A 22,080-nucleotide genomic window follows, 5' to 3' on the forward strand; every position below is an offset into this window, starting at 1 on the left:
GAAAACAGCCACAAGCACACAAAGGACTCACTGATTATTTTCCATCTTCACTGCTGATTGGCTGCACACTGACTAACACACTGCTGTTGTTATTGTGTTGACAACCCACTGGCACAATGACTCATTTGAGGGAATGACTCAGTGATCCCAACAGCTGCACATCTGGATCATCAACAGGGAGAAATGACTCTGAATATGACATTTACACCATGGAAGAAATCAAATATTGATTCTTTATTCAGGCTAGAGAACTGCTGGTTGACAAAGCTCAGCTGTGATTGGCTGCTCTCAGGGTTTTTTGATAATGAATGAAAGGGCATGTTTTCATTGCCTCACCTCGCCTCGCCATGGTATGGTGTTAGGGTGTTTGCACTGGCCGCTACACAGTTGTAGGGGGCGCTGTTTTGGTACCTCAATCCCCCAGGGTCCGAGCAAGACGAAGCGAGTTTAGTGGTGACGTAGCGACGAGCAGGGCACTGGATTGGCTCCGTGTCCGCGTCGATGTTCCCTGTCAGAGCGGACATCCACGCCAACTCCTTTGACACAGAACTTCCGTGTCAGGTACATTTTACCGTGAATACAAGTCGCTACTATTGGTGTTGTACAAATACATTTATGTGTATACAGTTTTTGAAAACAGCTTTTTCAATACATGTTTACTTTCGTCTTTTGGGGAGAGGCAGGCGAACCGGGAATGCCCTCGACGTCGCCAGTGTGTTCAACCATATTCGCGAAAACGACAAACGGCAAATGGCGAAGCGCTCGGTAAAGAAAATAAATCGAGTTGCTCCTGCGTGAGGCGCGGTAAGCTAGGGAACCCCAGGAGTCTTGAGGAGAGAAGAAATACTGATTCGTCGAGAGGACGTGGCTCTTGGCCGCGAGGAAGCCTCAAACACCGCGGCATATAACAAAGTCGTCCTTGGCTCGCGAGGGCAGCTATTTCAAATAAGGAGGCGTGTTTACTGTCTGTTTTTCTGTTTGTTTGTTTTTAAATAAACGCTATTTCCCGTTGTATCCGTCTCGTGTTTACTTTTGGTGAAAATATGAAGGTTGAACTACACATTTGCTCTCATGGAAAACAAAACAATAAATTCTAAATGTTGCTGCATAAATGATCAACTGTGACTTCAGTGAGGGAAAGTGTTCTTTCTTGAACAGAAAAGCAACCACAGACCGAGCAGCAGGTATGAAACAACTTCTACTTTGTCCATCGCTGCGCTGTTGTGTATCGCACAGAAGTGATGCTGGGGAAAACATTGTCCCGCTTTACCGTGTCCACTCCGCCCACGGTCTCGTAATCACAGAGCCAATGAAAACGCAATCGTACCGAGGCGAACCGTGGTGAGGCGAGGCAATGAAAACACGCCCTAAACTGGGCTTGAAGGTACAGTGGGTAAAATCCTCCCATCTAGTGGTCAGATTGCAGACTGCTTTTGTTGCAGATTCTGAAGTCGACGTTTCACTTTGATGTTCAGAGTGATGACACCCTGGTAAAATTCCATCGTTATAAACTCTCCATCATTTCTTCTCTATTCAGGTTGGAGTACTGCTGGTTGTCAAAGCTCAGCTGTGATTGGCTGCTCTCAGCTCTGAAATCCAACCCCTCCCACCTCAGACACCTGGACCTGAGTCAGAACCAACTGCAGGATTCAACAGTGAAGGAGCTGAGTGGTTTTCTGCAGAGTCCAGATTGTAAACTGGAGACTCTGAGGTCAGTTCACCCTCTTCACTCTACAACTTCTATCACTCTTGTTGTTGTCGTCATGATTTTCACTTCACTGCTGTTGGAAATTCAATTTGCAGACACTGGTTTGTGTTTGAAATGAGTGGAACTGGGTTTGAAGCAGGGGTGTCCATTAGGTCAATCGTGTGGAGTCCTCGTCACTTCCAGCAGGTAGAATGGTTCAGGCAGGAACTCAGTGATCTTGGTCATAATGTACGATGTGCTGGATTTTGTTTTTATATGTGCTGGATTTTACAGTCAAAGGTAAATGAGACGAATCGGCTTCTGCACCGCTCAGATCAAATAAAGGAGACATAAAGCAGATTTCATTTTAAATCTGAAACTATAATAATTGTTAAAATCAATGTATACTTCAGATACCTGCATTCTGTATGAGAGCAGACAGGAACAGGAAAAAGAGTTTGGCTGTTGTTTTCTTTAAATACACGCCAAACTACCGTGCTTGTCACGTGAGCTTGCAATCCTGGCGTAAACTGACGGAGACGCCTCACTCGCAAAATACGCTTCAAAGTCACGCACAGCAGAAGCACCGGAGATCCTGGGAGATGCTGCTAGCAAAACATCTGCGTTACACACACACACACACACACACACACACACACACACACACACACACACACACACACACACCGATTGTATAGTAGGTAGATCTTTTTGACTTGGTCATTTTAAAAGTAGCTTGCATGTTGAGAAAGTGTGAGCACCCCTGGTTTAAAGGTACAGAGTGTAAAATCCTGCCATCTGGTGGTCAGATTTCAGATTGCAGCGCTCATTCACTCACCCTCTCTCCTTTGTTGAGTGTCAGATTCTAAAGTCGACATTTGACTTTGATTCTAAACTCTCCATCATTTCTTCTCTATTCAGGTTGGAGGGCTGCAGGTTGTCAGAGCTCAGCTGTGATTGGCTGCTCTCAGCTCTGAAGTCCAACGACTCCCACCTCAGACACCTGGACCTGGGTCAGAACCAACTGCAGGATTCATCAGTGAAGGAGCTGAGTGGTTTTCTGCAGAGTCCAGACTGTAAACTGGAGACTCTGAGGTCAGTTCACCCTCTTCACTCTACAACTTCTATCACTCTTGTTATTGTTGTCATGATTTTCACTTCACTGCTGTTAGAAATTCAGTTTTCAGTCACTGGTTTGTGTTTGAAATGAGTGAAACTGGGTTTGAAACAGGGGTGCCCATTAGGTCGGAGACAGAGAGAGAGAGAGGGAGAGAGAGAGAGAGAGAGCTTTAAGGGTGGAGTCCTCGTCACTTACAGCAGGTAGAATGGTTCAGGCAGGAAGTCAATGATTAGAAAACACGGTGGTTGTGGTTGATCTTGGGGTGAATTCCAATTCCTCCCTTAACCCTCAATCTCAACCCTCAATCTCAAAAATGCGCGCTCTCTGCTAGGTGCAAATGCTATCCCGATTCTAAAACGTCCAGTTGAGGGAGGAGATTAAGGGCTGTATCGCCCTCAATATTGAGATTCTCCGGGACCACCCTTGGCAGTGAGGGCTACCCAGAAGGCATTGCGTATTTTCGCCAAGACATCTTCGAAAAAGATGGCGACGAAAAAGCGAGCTACAAATGGAAGTATTTTCTTAGTTAATAAAGATATAAATATTACAAAACCATTTTATTGCCTTAGTTTAAGAGTTTTTTATGGATTATTGACATCGTTGTTGCGTAACATTTTTATTTTTTTTACTTTACGATGTTTGTCAGCCGGACCGGCGGTCCCGGCTTCACGTTACTTGTGTACCTCGTTGTGTAGCGACGGAGGACTTCTTCTTTTTCATCGTCTTTTTCTTCTTCTCCTTCTTCTTCGTCGTTGTCGTCTTCTTGACAGACTGGACTTAGCTTTGGCGTACGGCAGCCCCCCACAGTCTGAAGACGTAACTGCACTTAAGGGGTGTCCCATTTCTAAGCCCTTAAACTTATTTTTGAGGGCCAAGATTGAGGGCCAAAGATTGAGGGTTAAGGGCGAGGGTTGAGATTGAGGAGTTAAGGGAGGAATTGGAATTGGCCCTTGGTCATAATGTCCGATGTACTGAATTTTGTTTTGACGCCTCGCTCGGAAAATACGCTTCAAAGTCACGCACAGCAGAAGCACCGGAGATCCTGGGAGATCTGCTAGCAAAACATGTGCGTTACACACACACACACACACACACACACACACACACACACACACACACACACACACACACACACACTCACACACACACACCGATTGTATAGTAGGTAGATCTTTTTGACTTGGTCATTTTAAAAGTAGCTTGCATGTTGAAAAAGTGTGAGCACCCCTGGTTTAAAGGTACAGAGTGTAAAATCCTGCCATCTGGTGGTCAGATTTCAGCGCTCATTCACTCACCCTCTCTCCTTTATTGAGTGTCAGATTCTAAAGTCGACTTTTGACTTTGATTCTCAGAGTGATGACACCCTGGAAAAACTCTCCATCATTATAAACTCTCCTTCATTTCTTCTTTATTCAGGTTGTGGAGGTGCAGTTTGTCAAAGCTCAGCTGTGATTGGCTGCTCTCAGCTCTGAAGTCCAACCCCTCCCACCACAGACACTTGGACCTGAGTTGGAACCACCTTCAGGATTCAACAGTGAAGGAGGTGAGTGGTTTTCTGCTGGGTCCAGAGTGTAAACTGGAGACTCTGAGGTCAGTTCACCCTCTTCACTCTACAACTTCTATCACTCTTGTTGTTGTTGTCATGATTTTCACTTGACTGCTGTTGGAAATTCAATTTGCAGTCACTGCTTTGTGTTTGAAGCATATGAAATTGGGTGGAAAGGTACAGTGTGTAAAATCCTACCATCTAGTGGTCAGATTTCAGATTGCTTTAGTGTCAGATTCTGAAGTGGACATTTCACTTTGATTTTCAGAGTGATGACACCCTGGAAAAACTCTCCATCATTTCTTCTCTATTCAGGTTGTGGAGATGTAGTTTGTTAGAGCTCAGCTGTGATTGGCTGCTCTCATCTCTGAAGTCCAACCCCTCCCAACTCAGACACCTGGAGCTGAGTTGGAACTGCCTTCTGGATTCAACAGTGAAGGTGCTGAGTGGTTTTCTGCAGAGTCCAGACTGTAAACTGGAGGCTCTGAGGTCAGTTCACCCTCTTCACTCTACAACTGCTGCAGTTATTGTTGTCATGACTTTGAATTGAGTTTGTTGGAATTCACTTTGATTCCATTAGAAATGTGTAAAACTGGTTTTAAATTACACACACACACACACACACACACACACACACACACACACACACACACACACGTATGCGCACATACGCACTCACGCACGCACACACACACACGCGCGCGCGCGCACACCCAACTGTGAATGACACTCTCCATCATTTATTCCGTATTCAGGTTGGAGAGGTGCAGGTTGTCATAGATCAGCTGTGATTGGCTGCTCTCAGCTCTGAAGTCCAACCCCTCCCACCTCAGAGAGCTGGACCTGGCTGAGAACTATCTTCAGGATTCATCAGTTAAGGAGCTGAGTGGTTTTCTGCAGAGTCCAGACTGTAAACTGGAGACTCTGAGGTCAGTTCACCCTCTTCACTCTACAACTTCTATCACTCTTGTTGTTGTCGTCATGATTTTCACTTTACTGCTGTTGGAAATTCAATTTGCAGACACTGGTTTGTGATAGTAATGAATGAAACTGGGCTTGAAGGTACAGTGGATAAAATCCTCCCATCTAGTGGTCAGATTGCAGATTGCAGATGCTGAAGTGGACATTTCACTTTGATTTTCAGAGTGATGACACCCAGGAAAAACTCTCCATCATTATAAACTCCATCATTTATTCTCTGTTCAGGTTGTGGGGCTGCAATTTGTCAGAGCTCAGCTGTGATTGGCTGCTCTCAGCTCTGAAGTCCAACCCCTCCCACCTCAGAGAGCTGGACCTGAATATGAACCCCCTGAAGGAGTCATCAGTGAAGGAGCCACTGATGGTACTGGTACTGGTACTAGTACTGGTTTGGAACCATTGGATGATGGTTCCAACACCAAAGCCAGTTGATCCCACAGCAGAGGTCCAGTGTTCCCAGTCACAGTGTGAGAGGAGGATGGTGACGTCCAGCTGCTCCTCATTCATCCAACATCTGCTGCCAAACTGCTTCTTCTCTCAGTTCACCACCCAATTATTGATCAGTTCATCTTCATCAGGCCTCAGTATCAGTCCAACACTCCATGGTCACATGACCTTCACATGTTCCACACTAGACATGTGACTGAGAGTCTGCTTCTTCTCACCAGTCACTCCACCATCTCCATCAACAGTCAGCGTCTCTGTGATGATGCGTTCAAGGACTGTGAGTCCTGACTCCTGCTGTCTCTTCTTCTCTCTACAGGTGGAGGTGAGGGAGGATGAGGAGGAGACTGAAGTGGAGCGCTCCATCTAGTGGTGGCTGACAGAACTACAACAAGTGGAGCCAAACAGCAAGCTGTGTGTCACGACTAGTGATGGTGAGGTGAAGCCTCATGAGGCATTGAACCACTTGAGCCAACTGGTTCAAAGCTTCATGTGCACACGAAACCACCTACTGGCCAAATGTACAATCACAGGCAAGCTGTGTCTGAACCATGTGTGATGCATTGAATTTTTGTGTCTGTTATGTCTGTTGGGAATGACTATGAATTGCAAAAAATGAATGACCAAATAATTACTGTACATAAATTATATATATATATATATATATATATATATATATATATATATATATATATATATATATATATATATATATATATATATATATAATTTTTTTTTTCTCACTTATTTATGATTATTTTTATGGGTACTGATGCCAGTGGTTATGGGGATGCTCCAAACAAATTTTGTTGTTAACTTTGTTCAACAATGACAATAAATAAATAACTTGACTTGATAACTATGTGTATGATACATTTTTGAATGTATTCTGTTTGTGCAATTTTTTTCTGAAAATGGCATGGGTGTAATCAGGCAGATGACAGTGAAAGTGATTGTGGGACTTGGAAAAGGGCATAGATCAGGGGTGCTCACACTTTTTCAACATGCAAGCTACTTTTAAAATGAGCAAGTCAAAAAGATCCACCTCCTATAAAACAGGAAAACATATTCATTCCGAAATATATTTGTAGTCCAATGATAAAGAAAGAAAGGATTAAATGGGTCAACATGTTCCCATGTGCATTTATGCTCATCATTGCACAGAAAACTCATGGTTTAAAATTGTTTAGGTTGTATCTGCTTATGTTTGATTTTATCAATAAAAGTGTGTTTACGTTAAGATGTTTTGCTGTATAGTTTTGTGTTTTCCAGCGCATAGGTTAGGGATAATTGGTGTGTGTGTGTGTGTGTGTGTGTGTGTGTGTGACGCAGATGTTTTGCTAGCAGCATCTCCCAGGATCTCCGGCGCGTCTGCAGTGCGTGCGCACTTTGAAGCTCATTTTCCGAGCGAGGCGTCTCGATCAGTTTACGCCAGGATTGCAAGCTCACGCGACAACCCCGGTAGTTTTGCGTGTAAAACAACAGCGAAACTCTTTTTCCTGTCCCTGTCTGGTCTTTATTTGATCTGAATAGTGCCGAAGCCGATACGTCACATTTACGTTTCACTGTAAAGCACAGCACATATAAGAACAAAATCCAGCACATCGTACATTATGACCAAAATCAACCAGATCCACCGTGTTTTCTAATCCTGCCTGAACGATTCTACCTGCTGTAATTCTCTCTCTCTCTCTCTCTCTCTCTCTCTCTCTCTCTCTTTCTCTCTCATGCGATCACCCAAACTCCCTTCGCAATTGACCAGTAGATCACGATGGACGTAATGGGCACCCCTGGCATAGATGCTTGTGTAACATGGACATTGATGTATAGGACAGGGGGCTCCATCCTATCACCTCTCCTCTCCTCACTCTCTCCCTAAGCTCTCAAAACTATCTCCAAACTAAACGCTATCTCGTCTCAAACACTCCAAACTATAAACGCTATCCAAAATCTAATAATCCAAACTCTCTCCAAATCTCAGTTGACTCCAACTCTCCTACAATAACCCCCATTTTGAATGGAGCCTGAGGGGTCTATATAAACCGTTAAAATATGAATTGCAGGCGCTGGGACGAATTCCAAATTGTGTGCAGATACAGGCCTACACTTCAAATAATTATGAGAAAAATCCAATGTCAAGAGAGCACTTCCATTAGGAAATAGTCAACATGAAATTTCGTCTTCTACTGACACCTGCTGGTCAAATTGAATAGTTGCAAATATTGTGAAGAAGTTGTCATCTAATTCGAATCCTAAACAATATGGCCATTCGAAGTGAAGTATTAAGATAATTAATCAGGTTTGTACTGCTTGATTAAACACATTCATCCCGTTCCAGTGCACTAAAACCCACTTTCCTTCAGGACCGTGTCAGCGAAGCCAAAACTTCCTTGAGTGACGCTGTTTCCCAGCATGCAATGCGAGCTAGCGATTCACAATACTATTTCATCACAAACATGGATGTAAAAAATAAAAAGGGACGAAAAATGAAACTTCAGGAACACCAACCAATACATTGCAATACAAGCAGAACTGGGCCGAAGTTTTATATTATGTACACCATAATACAGCCTTCTGGTGGACAAGCCATACTATTTAATCCGTGTCCTCCTATGGTACTTCCGTGGGAGGAAGCTCATCTTAGAGGTGACGTGCTGGTTGATCGCCACGCCACCAATGACCTCGGGGAAGGTCTAAGCCGTTGAGTGAGTGAGTGAGTTTCACTAAACCCAACCCAATTCAGACTACTCACCCTCCACTTTTTTTGTTTTGTATGAGCACTTATAAAAAACAACAACAACATAATAATATGGATCTTGACCATGTATGTTTTGGAGTTCATTGAAAGAGGTTAATAAAAAAATATATAATGCATATATATATATATATATATATATATATATATATATATATGTACATATGTGCGTGTGTGTGTGTGTGTGTGTGTGTGTAACTTTAACTAACTTATCTATTTCTATCTATCTATCAAACTTACTATCTAGGGATCTTGATATTGTGTTGGCAGATGCATTATCACATGTACATGTGGACTAGCTGCGAAATTCTTATTTCGGGGGAACTGAGGGTTTTCTTGTTTAGTTTTGTTTGTCGGTATGTTAATAGGGTTTGGTTCTTAAGGGAGGGGGTGTTATGACCCACGGGTGGGTCTAGGTGCCTCTATGTTTGTGTCTGTGTGTGTGTGTGTGAGAGTGGATGATGCCTTGCAGGTGCGGTCCTGGATGTCGGCTGCTGATTGGACGCGCCACGGCTGAGAAGGAGGAGCAGTCGAGCCAGCCTGACGTCATCCCTCCTCCGCTCCCAAGTCTGCAGTTAGTCACTTCTGAAATGGTGTTAGAGCACGCAGCCGTAGGGGTGGGCTGCCATTTTCTTTGTCCCCTCTTTTCTCCTGTTTATTAAGTATGTAGGGAGGTTAGCCTTTCTGTATTTGGCTTCTCTTTCTTTCTTTAGTTAGTTCTTAAGGCGAGCTAGTTGGAGTTTGGTTTATTATTTTGGCCTGGGCCCACCCTGAAGCCTTTGCTGCCCACCGGTTAAGTTGTTTTGTTTCTTTCATTTACTGATTCATAAATGTTTTTGTTGAAAACCGCCAACTGCCGTGAGAAATTAATGAGGCTTGGGAGTGGGGGAAGGTGTCCCACACGTTGCGTCTTGGTCCCCCGAGACGGGACGTAACACAGAGTTTTCACCGTGACAGCAGGTTGAGCTCCTTCCGTTTTACAGGTGACGTCGTCACGTTAGGCTGTTCCATCCCTGCTAAATTCTTTAAAGAACTACCGTTAGTAAACTTTTAAATTATAATACACTCTACACTAATTGTAATTTCCTGCCCGTGGTTCTATATTGCAACAGTTGACGGCTCATATCAGCAGATAAGTAGCAACAATCTGGGCATTGCGGGTGATTCATAAATATGTCATTTCTTATTAATTAGCCCATAAGTGTTGTACACCAGTGTGACACCAAATGCTTGTTGCTGACAGCAGTGAAGAAATGACACTCTAGTGGTTCTGCACATTAGTATAAATAGAGTGATTCTCTATCATTACATGACAGGAGGGCGGCACTCTGACAGATTCCATGAACCTGGACACTGATGATCCAGACTCCGGTCCAGATGAGCTAACAGGCCACAGTGGAAACGGGTCAGAACATGGACTGGCTGCTGAAAGGATCCAGGTAGGTGGCGCTGTCATCCCAAGTTGTGTGGTGTGGAGGATCAGGGCCAAAGTTCCAGATGCTCACAGATGTGACTGTGGATTCAGGAGGAGTGTTTGAAGGCTGGACTCCCAACAGTGATTGGCTGCTGAGGACCTCTCAATCACAATCAGGTTTTTTAGTGGCTGTGAGATTGAAAGTGAGATTGCATTGTCCAGGTAGGAGGACAGCAGTCAGCCATGTTTCACCTCCAGTCAACACGCAGTGGTTCACATGAAGGTCCAAGAGGCCTACAGACCTACACTGAGTCTGGAAGTGGCAGTACAGTTGGATCATTGTCTTTGTTGTGTTGTTTGGTCATTGTGATCCAATGTAATGTGAGAGAAGGACGAGTGCAGTTATATTGGAGTGAGTTATTTAGAGTGTAATAGAAGTTATAATGCAGAGTCTGTTTTTATGAAATGTTCTATCACCTGGCATCCATCCATCCATCCATCCATCTTCTACTGCCGTATCTGGAGTCAGGTCTCGGGGGCAGCAGCCTCAGCAGAGACCCCCAGACTACCCTGGACCCAGTCACCTCCTCCAGCTCCTCCAGTGGGACCCCAAGGCTTCCCAGTCCAGCCCAGAGACCTGGTCCCTCCAGCAGGGTCTCCTCCTGGTGGGACATGCCTGGAACACCTCCCCCTTGTCCCAAACAAGACCCCGAGATGCTGGAACTCCTCCCCCTGAGGCAGGGCCTCCCCACCGACCCAGAGAGGGCAAACCACCTCATATCTTGCATTGATTTATCTGTTGGTGATTAATTATAATGTATCATTTATTTTATTTAAATTATATTTGAACTGAATTGGATTTGTTTGTAAAAGTGAGATTTATTTTCATTGATTCATGTGGTTTATGTTGAGACCTAGTGGAGAAGTGGGTATGGCCTACAGAAGGTTTGAGTACACAAGTTATTCAGATATGGAGAATCCCCATGGTAGGACTTCAGGAGATATATAATCAAAGTGTTAAAGCAGCAGAAATGAAATGTCAGTTGAGGTCAAAGTCACACAGGTTGTGATGGCTTTTATTGTCAGAATATTGAATCATTGAAATATAATGTTTGAGCTAGTAACAAAGTTAGGATGATATAACATAATCACATAAAATAAATGATCTGGTTTCCTTCTGATTCATTGACGTCCTTCTGAAATCTCCACACAAACATCTGGCAAGCATCAAAACCATGAATTATTTTGAGGGAAACTTCTTTTGTCTTACTTATGATTCAATAATGATTTGAGTTCCCATCACAGGTGTTGTGAATCACTTTATCTTTTCCACATGATTTCCTTATTTAAGATCATGAAGCAGAAATAAAGTCTCTTGAAAAGTATTTTTCACCTCCAAAATGAAGATGTTATAGAAGTCTGAAGTGAGAGCAGAGCAGTGTGTTGTTGATGTGTGGAACCTTCATGCTGAGATGTTCCAGCCGTGGATGATGAGAGCAGAAGCAGTGGTTGTGTTGCTGCTGCCTTCACTGAGCAGCTGCTCCAAGTCCTGCTTCTTCCACTGAGGATTCAGCTCCACCAGTGGCTTCTGGGACGTCTCTCCCAGTAACCACAGCAGCTTGTAGGGCGAAGCAGTCCGCCAGCCACCAGGCTGCACTGGGGTCAAAGGTCGTGACACGCCCACACAGTGTTGGTGCGTGCAGCTTGCTGTTTGGCTCCACTGGTTGTAGTTCTGTCAGCCACCACTAGATGGAGCTCTCCTCTTCACTCTCCTCATCCTCACCACCACCTGCAAAGATAAGAAGAGACAGCAGGAGTCAGGACTCACGGTCCTTGAACGCATCATCACAGAGACGTTGACTGTTGATGGAGATGATGGAGTGACTGGTGAGAAGAAGCAGACTCTCAGTCACATGTCAAGTGTGGAACATCAGAAGGTCATGTGACCATGGAGTGTAGGACTGATACTGAGGCCTGATGAAGATGAACTGATCAATAATTGAGTGGTGAACTGAGAGAAGAAGCAGTTTGGCAGCAGATGTTGGATGAGGGGGGATCAACTGGCTTTGGTGCTGGAACCATCATCCACTGGTTCCAAACCAGTACTAACCTCACACTCTTCAGTTGATGGTCACTGCTGTAGACAAGATCCATCAGTGGCTCCTTCACTGATGACTCCTTCAGGGGGTTCATATTCAGGTCCAGCTCTCTGAGGTGGGAGGGGTTGGACTTCAGAGCTGAGAGCAGCCAATCACAGCTGAGCTCTGACAAATTGCAGCCCCACAACCTGAACAGAGAATAAATGATGGAGTTTATAATGATAGAGAGTTTTTCCAGGGTGTCATCACTCTGAAAATCAAAGTGAAATGTCCACTTCAGCATCTGCAATCTGCAATCTGACCACTAGATGGGAGGATTTTACCCACTGTACCTTCAAGTCCAGTTTCATTCATTACTATCACAAACCAGTGACTGCAAATTGAATTTCCAACAGCAGTAAAGTGAAAATCATGACGACAACAACAAGAGTTATAGAAGTTGGAGAGTGAAGAGGGTGAACTGACCTCAGAGTCTCCAGTTTACAGTCTGGACTCTGCAGAAAACCACTCAGCTCCTTCACTGATGAATCCTGCAGTTGGTTCTGACCCAGGTCCAGGTGTCTGAGGTGGGAGTCGTTGGACTTCAGAGCTGAGAGCAGCCAATCACAGCTGAGCTCTGACAACCTGCAGCCCTCCAACCTGAATAGAGAAGAAATGATGGAGAGTTTAGAATCAAAGTCAAATGTCGACTTTAGAATCTGACACTCAACAAAGGAGAGAGGGTGAGTGAATGAGCGCTGCAATCTGAAATCTGACCACCAGATGGCAGGATTTTACACTCTGTACCTTTAAACCAGGGGTGCTCACACTTTTTCAACATGCAAGCTACTTTTAAAATGATCAAGTCAAAAAGATCTACCTACTATACAATCGGTGTGTGTGTGTCTGTGTGTGTGTGTGTGTGTGTGTGTGTGTGTGTAACGCAGATGTTTTGCTAGCAGCATCTCCCAGGATCTCCGGTGCTTCTGCTGTGCGTGACTTTGAAGCGTATTTTGCGAGTGAGGCGTCTCCGTCAGTTTACGCCAGGATTGCAAGCTCACGTGACAAGCACGGTAGTTTGGCGTGTATTTAAAGAAAACAACAGCCAAACTCTTTTTGCTGTCCCTGTCTGCTCTCATACAGAATGCAGGTATCTGAAGTATACATTGATTTTAACAATTATTATAGTTTCAGATTTAAAATGAAATCTGCTTTATGTCTCCTTTATTTGATCTGAGCGGTGCAGAAGCCGATTCGTCTCATTTACCATTGACTGTAAAATCCAGCACATATAAAAACAAAATCCAGCACATCGTACATTATGACCAAGATCACTGAGTTCCTGCCTGAACCATTCTACCTGCTGGAAGTGACGAGGACTCCACACGATTGACCTAATGGACACCCCTGCTTCAAACCCAGTTCCACTCATTTCAAACACAAACCAGTGTCTGCAAATTGAATTTCCAACAGCAGTGAAGTGAAAATCATGACGACAACAACAAGAGTTATAGAAGTTGTAGAGTGAAGAGGGTGAACTGACCTCAGAGTCTCCAGTTTACAGTCTGGACTCTGCAGAAAACCACTCAGCTCCTTCACTGATGAATCCTGCAGTTGGTTCTGACCCAGGTCCAGGTGTCTGAGGTGGGAGGGGTTGGATTTCAGAGCTGAGAGCAGCCAATCACAGCTGAGCTTTGACAACCAGCAGTACTCCAACCTGAATAGAGAAGAAATGATGGAGAGTTTATAACGATGGAATTTTACCAGGGTGTCATCACTCTGAACATCAAAGTGAAACGTCGACTTCAGAATCTGCAACAAAAGCAGTCTGCAATCTGACCACTAGATGGGAGGATTTTACCCACTGTACCTTCAAGCCCAGTTTAGGGCGTGTTTTCATTGCCTCGCCTCACCACGGTTCGCCTCGGTACGATTGCGTTTTCATTGGCTCTGTGATTACGAGACCGTGGGCGGAGTGGACACGGTAAAGCGGGACAATGTTTTCCCCAGCATCACTTCTGTGCGATACACAACAGCGCAGCGATGGACAAAGTAGAAGTTGTTTCATACCTGCTGCTCGGTCTGTGGTTGCTTTTCTGTTCAAGAAAGAACACTTTCCCTCACTGAAGTCACAGTTGATCATTTATGCAGCAACATTTAGAATTTATTGTTTCGTTTTCCATGCGAGCAAATGTGTAGTTCAACCTTCATATTTTCACCAAAAGTAAACACGAGACGGATACAACGGGAAATAGCGTTTATTTAAAAACAAACAAACAGAAAAACAGACAGTAAACACGCCTCCTTATTTGAAATAGCTGCCCTAGCGAGCCAAGGACGACTTTGTTATATGCCGCGGTGTTTGAGGCTTCCTCGCGGCCAAGAGCCACGTCCTCTCGACGAATCAGCATTTCTTCTCTCCTCAAGACTCCTGGGGTTCCCTAGCTTACCGTGCCTCACGCAGGAGCAACTCGATTTGTTTTCTTTACCGAGCGCTTCGCCATTTGCCGTTTGTCGTTTTCGCGAATATGGTTGAACACACTCGCGACGTCGAGGGCATTCCCGGTTCGCCTGCCTCTCCCCAAAAGACGAAAGTAAACATGTATTGAAAAAGCTGTTTTCAAAAACTGTATACACATAAATGTATTTGTACAACACCAATAGTAGCTACTTGTATTCACGGTAAAATGTACCTGACACGGAAGTTCTGTGTCAAAGGAGTTGGCGTGGATGTCCGCTCTGACAGGGAACATCGACACGGACACGGAGCCAATCCAGTGCCCTGCTCGTCGCTACGTCACCACTAAACTCGCTTCGTCTTGCTCGGACCCTGGGGGATTGAGGTACCAAAACAGCGCCCCCTACAACTGTGTAACGGCCAGTGTAAACACCCTAACACCATACCGTGGCGAGGCGAGGTGAGGCAATGAAAACACGCCCCTTCATTCATTATCAAAAAAAAAGTGTCTGCAAATTGAATTTCCAACAGCAGTGAAGTGAAAATCATGACAACAACAACAAGAGTGATAGAAGTTGTAGAGTGAAGAGGGTGAACTGACCTCAGAGTCTCCAGTTTACAGTCTGGACTCTGCAGAAAACCACTCAGCTCCTTCACTGATGAATCCTTAAGGTGGTTCCAACTCAGGTTCAGCTCTCTGAGGTGGGAGGGGTTGGACGTCAGAGCTGAGAGCAGCCAATCACAGCTGAGCTTTGTCAACCAGCAGTTCTCCAGCCTGAATAAAGAATCAATATTTGATTTCTTCCATGGTGTAAATGTCATATTCAGATTCATTTCTCCCTGTTGATGATCCAGATGTGCAGCTGTTGGGATCACTGAGTCATTCCCTCAAAGGAGTCATTGTGCCAGTGGGTTGTCAACACAATAACAACAGCAGTGTGTCAGTCAGTGTGCAGCCAATCAGCAGTGAAGATGGAAAATAATCAGTGAGTCCTTTGTGTGCTTGTGGCTGTTTTCAGTCATCAGAGACTCGTTACAAGTCAAACACATTCAAAGGACAAGATGAAGAAATACTGCTGCACTATTAATCTGCCTCTAATATTTCTTCACACGATCTTCTGCTCAGTCATGTGACCTTCATCACCAATCAACAACTTCCGTTGAGCTCTCAAGTGACTGGAGACATTTTCCACACTTTCTTCCACCATCCAAAGTCTTTTCTGGCTGCAGATTGTTGACATGAAAATATCAACAACATCCACTTTGTCTAGATGAGTCTTTAATATCTGCTTCAAAGTCTTCACACTGAGCAGCATTACACACCAGTTGTCATCTGCTGACACACACTGTCCACCAGTAGAAAGCAGGAACTGACCTGAGAACTTCCAGTCTGCAGTTTGGACTCTGCAGTCCAGCACAGAGCAGCTTCACTCCAGGATCCCTCAGGAAGTTCTCATCAGGTCCAGCAGTGTGAGGTGGGAGGGGCTGGACTGCAGAGCTGAAGACACCACTGCACACTGAAGCTCTGAGAGTTCACTGGATGAAGGAGAGCAGAGAGAGAAGTTGTGGTCGACATGTGAGATTCTAAAGACAGTGAAAGTGAATCAAGACTCATTAATGTCTGATCATCATCATCATCATCATCACCATCACCATCATCATGTAAATGGAGGGAAGTCCTGCGGTGGTGCAGCATGTGTTTACATCTGTGGTGCGTGGTGCCGGGACACTGCAGTGGTATGCAAACACTGTTCACCACTGGCACAGTTGATGATCATAAAGTGCCGTCCATTCTATCTGCCCTGGCAGTTTACTGCCATTTTGCTAGTTGCAGTTTACATCCCTCCCACCAACAACAGCAGTGAGAGGAACGCTGCACTCAATGAACTGTACCAGGCCATCAGTGATCAACAGACAGCAAACCCAAAAGCTTTACCATCCTCACTGGAGATTTTAGTCATGCTGACCTCAAGACTGTCCTTCCAAAAGTCCAACGCTTTGTATGTGGAGGTGTTCCGAGGGAGGAGCAGGGCTTGTGCTCATGTGCGATCAATTCAACAAGGATTGGGACGCTCAAAGGAAATGGGTGTGCGTTTGTGCGTTCGCAACATTTTGAACATCCAGATTTTTTTGTTTCAGGATGAAATCCATGTACGTTTTTGTAAATGAAGCCCCAGGTCCTCAGTGTCTCCACTACAGTGTCCTCAGTGCAGCTTCACACTCCAGTGTGTTCCAGCCACTGAGTGTCAACACGTCCTGTTGTGACTGACAGTGTTGCTCTGATCTGCTGCTTCAACTCAACATGATGCTCAGTTGTGTGTAAAGTCACTGCAGCTTGGAGCTCCACTGGATCAGAGATCCTTCACTGGCGTCTCTTCGGACTCCACTGCATCTTTGATCCAACTGCTGTTTTATTGTTTTAATGAAGGAAGGATGTGATGTGTTTGTGTGTTCAATGTGTTGATTGTGTTGATTGACTGTGTAGTTCCACAGTTTTCATTCATGTAGCCGCTCTTTACCTTTGACGCTCAGGTGTCTTCAATGTCCGTCCGTCATACCAGCACCACTACATCATTCATAAATTGATGAGACGTGGGTTCCATTTAACTCGTTTATTTTCCTTCTTGAGTTTTTGGTTCGAGGCAACACAGACAACGTGAGGTCAAAAGAATTTTTGGCTCACCAACCACTCCGGCTTGACCCGCTTTCCATCAAACAAACATTTCGGCCATTTTTTTTTCTCGACCTAAAATAGCTGCGGGTCACCTTTCAAAATAAAATAACGGCTTCAGCATCAGAATCGGATGGTCTTGGTTCCCTTTCTTGAAGAACTTGGCAGTTGTCAGCCGGAAGGCATCTTGCACTGTACCCCTGATGACGCCATTAACTTCGTCCAGCAGTGCAACGTAGGGCTCTTTCATCAGACGTTGACTGATACATGACTGAACGAATGGCTCGCGGTTTCGCGCATCAGCGACAACGTTCTTAACGCCAGGGACATACTGCAGATCGAAATCGAATGCGGCAAGCTTAGCAACCCATCTTTGTTCACATGCGTCCAAACATGGCTTTGTTAAGATGTAGGACAATGGGCAATGACAATGACCAAACTTGTCACAAATGGCCCATTTTAATGCCAGGAATTCCAACCTGTGCGCTGGATAGTTAATTTGTGATCGGGACAGTGTCTTGCTGGCGAAAGCGACAGGTCGAGCAACAGTCTCACCTGGTGGCACTTGAGACAGGACTGCGCCAATGCCATCAAACGACGCATCAACAGCGAGAACGAAGGGCTCACTGAAGTTGGGGTGGGATAAGGTGACATTGCAAGCTAATTCATTCTTCAGGGTCTGGAACGATTCTTTGCATGCAGCAGTCCAGTCGCTCGCCATAAGCGCTGGTGGAGCAGATGATCGCTTTTTCACCTTCCTGCCTCTCATGTCCTTATGCTGCAGCTGCCTTCCAGAGAGGAGTCTGAACAAGGGTTTTGCTTTAGCGGAGCAGTCAGCTATGAAGTGCTGATAGTAGAAGATTAGGCCCAGGAAAGAATTAATCTTCCTCCAGGAAGGGGTCACACCATCACTCTCCATCAGGTCCGCCTCTCCCACATCCATGATGGCTTTCATCTTGTCAGGGTCCTTCATCACCCCGTCCCCACAAATGACATGTCCCAGGAACCTTACTGACCTCCGCAAGAGATAACACTTCTTGGGGGCCAGTTTGAGTTTGTGACTTTTCAGACGGGAGAACACCATCTCTAGACGCTCAAGCGCCTGCTGTTCAGTTGGGGCAAAGACCCTCAGGTCATCAAGATAGCAGAGCAGACTAGTGAAGTTTTCATCCCCGAAGATTGACATCATCATTCGCATGAATGTTGCAGGACTGTTGGACAGACCTTGTGGCATTCTGTTGTACTAGTGGAGGCCAAAAGGTGAAGAGAAAGCTGTGTATTTTTTGTGCTCTTCATGGAGTGGCACATTGTAGAAGCCAGACGTCAAGTCCATGGTGGAGAAGAAGACATTTCCTCCAAGTGCAACCCACCGATCCTGGGGTGCCTTGGGCCAGGCCGTCGAGTCGGACCATGAACAGGACTGTTTGAAGCTGGGGAAGATCTTTGCAGGAGCACCTTCTCCAGCATGTTAATAAGGCGGTTCAGGGCATCAGGGTCAGTGGCCTGTGGCTGCAGTGGGCTCTGTTCTTCAGCAGGTGGTGCAGGTGGCGAGACAGCAGCAAGAGCATTCACTGACACCCTTTCTCTGGAAGTTCTGTTCACTGACATCATTTCAGAATGATATTCGTTCAGAATGTCTTGGACTTCACGAGCAGTCCACTTGTCTATCGTCTTCGACCTGAAGGTCATGGCGAGCTCAGTAGAAGGGCAGTTCTTTATGAACATTCGAGTCACCTCAGTGCTGGGGCTGTCCAGTGACTTTCCTTGCTCCTTCAGACGTTCAATGGCCAAGTCAACAGCGCGGTTCAGTCTAAGCCAGTAGTCAAAGGCATCCTCACCCTTCCCAGGAAGAGTGGTGTAAAAGTCTGCTAATGGGAGTGGTGAACACGGAACAGAATCAAAGTGCTTCCGCAAGAGACCATAAATGGCATCGGGGTTACAGGTGATGTTAATACCACTGTTCCTGGTCCCAAACCTGACAACATCCTTTGCTTTGCCACCAAGATGAACAAGGATCTCCTCCGCTTGTTCCTCAGGTTGCAGATTCCCCCTCTTAATGAAACTCCTCATGAGCTCCTCCCACTCCTGGACGGAAACAGAGTCTGAGTTGTCTCCTCTGAAGCAGGGGGGCTCCTTCAGCTTTCGATGAGGGACATATTGCAAATGGGACACGTCAAAAGCATTTGTGGCAGACACATTTGCATGGCTAGGTCGAGGGGTAGCACTATGTAAAGGGGAACTGGCTAGCATATCAGCATGGGCAGGTGAAGGGGCAGCACTGAGTAAAGGGGTAGTGACAGATGCACTGAGGTGAGAGATAATGTCCTGTGCCACCCGCTGGCTGACCTGTTGAATCAATGCATCACCCATCTGACCTACAATACTAGCAGCAATAACATCAGGGGTAGGTGCAGGGGAACACATGCTGTGCCTGTCCAGGACAGGGGAATGCGTGCCCTGGCTAGCAAGGGCATGAGGGTTTGCATCTGAGTTGGGGGGAGGGATAACACCAGTACTGAACAAGGGGCGCCCAGGTGTACACTGATTACCCAACACTACACCACCCCCCTGAACAGGACTCTCAAACAGTAAACCTGAAGGATGCATAAAACCCCTCCCTCTGCCAGCACCAAAAGGAGTTACAAAAACATTACCCTGAGGATTACTCATCTTTCCAAAAAGTTAACAAAACACAATACCACAAAACAAAAGGATGAAACCACAAAAGGCCTAGACTGGAAACTGAAAAAAAAAAAAAAAAAAAAAAAAAAAAATCAAATAAAAGTACATAAACCCTCTATCTGATGTCGAACACTGCACAAAAGCAACACATCTGACCGACTTCAGTGATCGCAGATGAACAGCAGCAGCAGAACAGTCCCCGGGTCGCTCTGCAGCATCGGTAGCACAACAAAAGAGTCTCGAGTCACGGCACCAATGTGACCTCTCCTATTCTGTCCTGCTTGCTGTATAATGAAGACTTGCAGAAGTCAGGTGTGGAGCAGCAGTTTATTCTCTGAAACAGAATGGGACACAACCATAACTTGCTCCGTGAAACTTGGTCACCTCCTGCTTCATGGGCTTCCTCTGTACTGAAGTAGTGATCGTATAGTTGTTGTTTCTACAATACAAATAATATTAAAAATAAAATACATTTTTCTACAAAATACAAAAAAATGACATTCGCAATTTCAATAATTCGCTCCCTAAAGCTCCAATTTTATACACTGTAACATTCTTCCAGTTACACACACATACCTGAAACAGAATGGGACACAACCATAACTTGCTCCGTGAAACTTGGTCACCTCCTGCAGAGACAACGTGCTCCGTATGAGAGCTGTGTGCTGCTAATGGACATGCTAGCATGCTAATCGTTTTTAATAGCAATAAAAAAAAAAAACGAACTTTGCTAAAAAAAATAAATAAATAAATAAATAAATAAATAAAAAATTAAATGAAAGACACCAGCACACATTTAAACACTGAAACACAGTTAGATGAAGCATAGCTCAACTTATTGCATTAATTTCTGTCTCAGCAGGGAGGAGACCGTCTCACCTGCTTCATGGGCTTCCTCTGTACCGAGGATCGCCCAGAATGCAAAGCGCTAACTTCAAAATAAAATACAAAATAAAATAAAAATAAAATATAAAGAGCCATGGCTGTGCCCCAACCAAGTTTAACATGATTGAACACAATTTATTTTGTGTGTGTGTGAGAGAGAGAGTGGATGACGCCTTGCAGGTGCGGTCCTGGATGTCGGCTGCTGATTGGACGCGCCACGGCTGAGAAGGAGGAGCAGTCGAGCCAGCCTGACTGTCATCCCCCCTCCGCTCCCAAGTCTGCAGTTAGTCACTTCTGAAATGGTGTTAGAGCACGCAGCCGTAGGTAGTGATGGCCAATGGAGGCTTTGTTGAAGCTTCGACACTTGTTTCAAAAAATGGTTCATTACTCGAGGCTTCAATGACACAGTGCTCGAGGAGGTCATCTAGTGCTCAATAAAATGAAGTGCAATAGAAACGTGTTCATTGTTTCATAGGTTGTTTGGGATTTGATTCGCCATGCATTCTTGTTGGACAACACTACATGCTTGTATGGTTCAATGCTGACACAATAAAATAAAAATGAAAAATAAAGACAATGTCTCTTTTTTGGCACGACTGATTGTAGTAGACTATAGCTCTATACTTAGCCTGACAGTTTGTGCAATGAATTATATTATATCCTAAAACAAGACTAAATAGCCCATAGTTTAAAAATATGAGCTAAATAACATATATATAATACACGTTGATGGGAATTGAACCGTCGCCTCAGTCTTGCAAGTCCAAGATTGTCATAATGTACCACAAACCCAAATCACACTCCCTTTTTTCATCGAAGCTGTTTGAGTAGCGTTAGCACACCGTGATTCCTCATCAACTACAGGCCTACACTTCAAATAATTATGAGAAAAATCCAACGTAAAGAGGGCACCTCCATTAGGAAATAGTCAACATGAAATTTCGTCTTCTACTGACACCTGCTGGTCAAATTGAATAGTTGCAAATATTGTGAAGAAGTTGTCATCTAATTCTAATCCTAAACAATATGGCCATTCGAAGTGAAGTATTAAGACAATTAATCAGGTTTGTACTGCTTGATTGAACACATTCATCCCGTTCCAGTGCACTAAAACCCACTTCCCTTCAGGACCGTGTCAGCGAAGCGAAAACTTCCTTGAGTGACGTTGTTTCCCAGCATGCAATGCGAGCTAGCGATTCACAATACTATTTCATCACAAACATGGATGTAAAAAATAAAAACGGACGAAAACTGAAACTTCAGGAACACCAACCAATACAATGCAATACAAGCAGAACTGGGCCGAAGTTTTATATTATGTACACCATAATACAGCCTTCTGGTGGACAAGCCATACTATTT

The 22,080-nt window shown here is 44.8% G+C and overlaps 1 long non-coding RNA gene across 1 annotated transcript in view; it reads right to left on the reverse strand.

Moving 5' to 3' along the window:
* Positions 1-16,054, reverse strand: part of LOC142891211 (uncharacterized) — a 39,892-nt gene extending 23,838 nt beyond the window's left edge. Inside the window, exons 1-2 of the long non-coding RNA XR_012927203.1 lie at positions 15,856-16,054; positions 12,509-12,682 (exon numbers count right to left, since the gene is read on the reverse strand). This is a non-coding gene — a long non-coding RNA (uncharacterized LOC142891211). The remainder of the gene's footprint in view (positions 1-12,508; positions 12,683-15,855) is intronic.
* Positions 16,055-22,080: the final 6,026 nt, after the last annotated feature.

The sequence above is a fragment of the Nelusetta ayraudi genome, unplaced genomic scaffold (genome assembly GCF_046127955.1).
Source record: "Nelusetta ayraudi isolate G7.1 ecotype Tasmania unplaced genomic scaffold, CSIRO-AGI_Nayr_v1 ptg000028l, whole genome shotgun sequence".
NCBI classification, from domain to species: domain Eukaryota; kingdom Metazoa; phylum Chordata; class Actinopteri; order Tetraodontiformes; family Monacanthidae; genus Nelusetta; species Nelusetta ayraudi.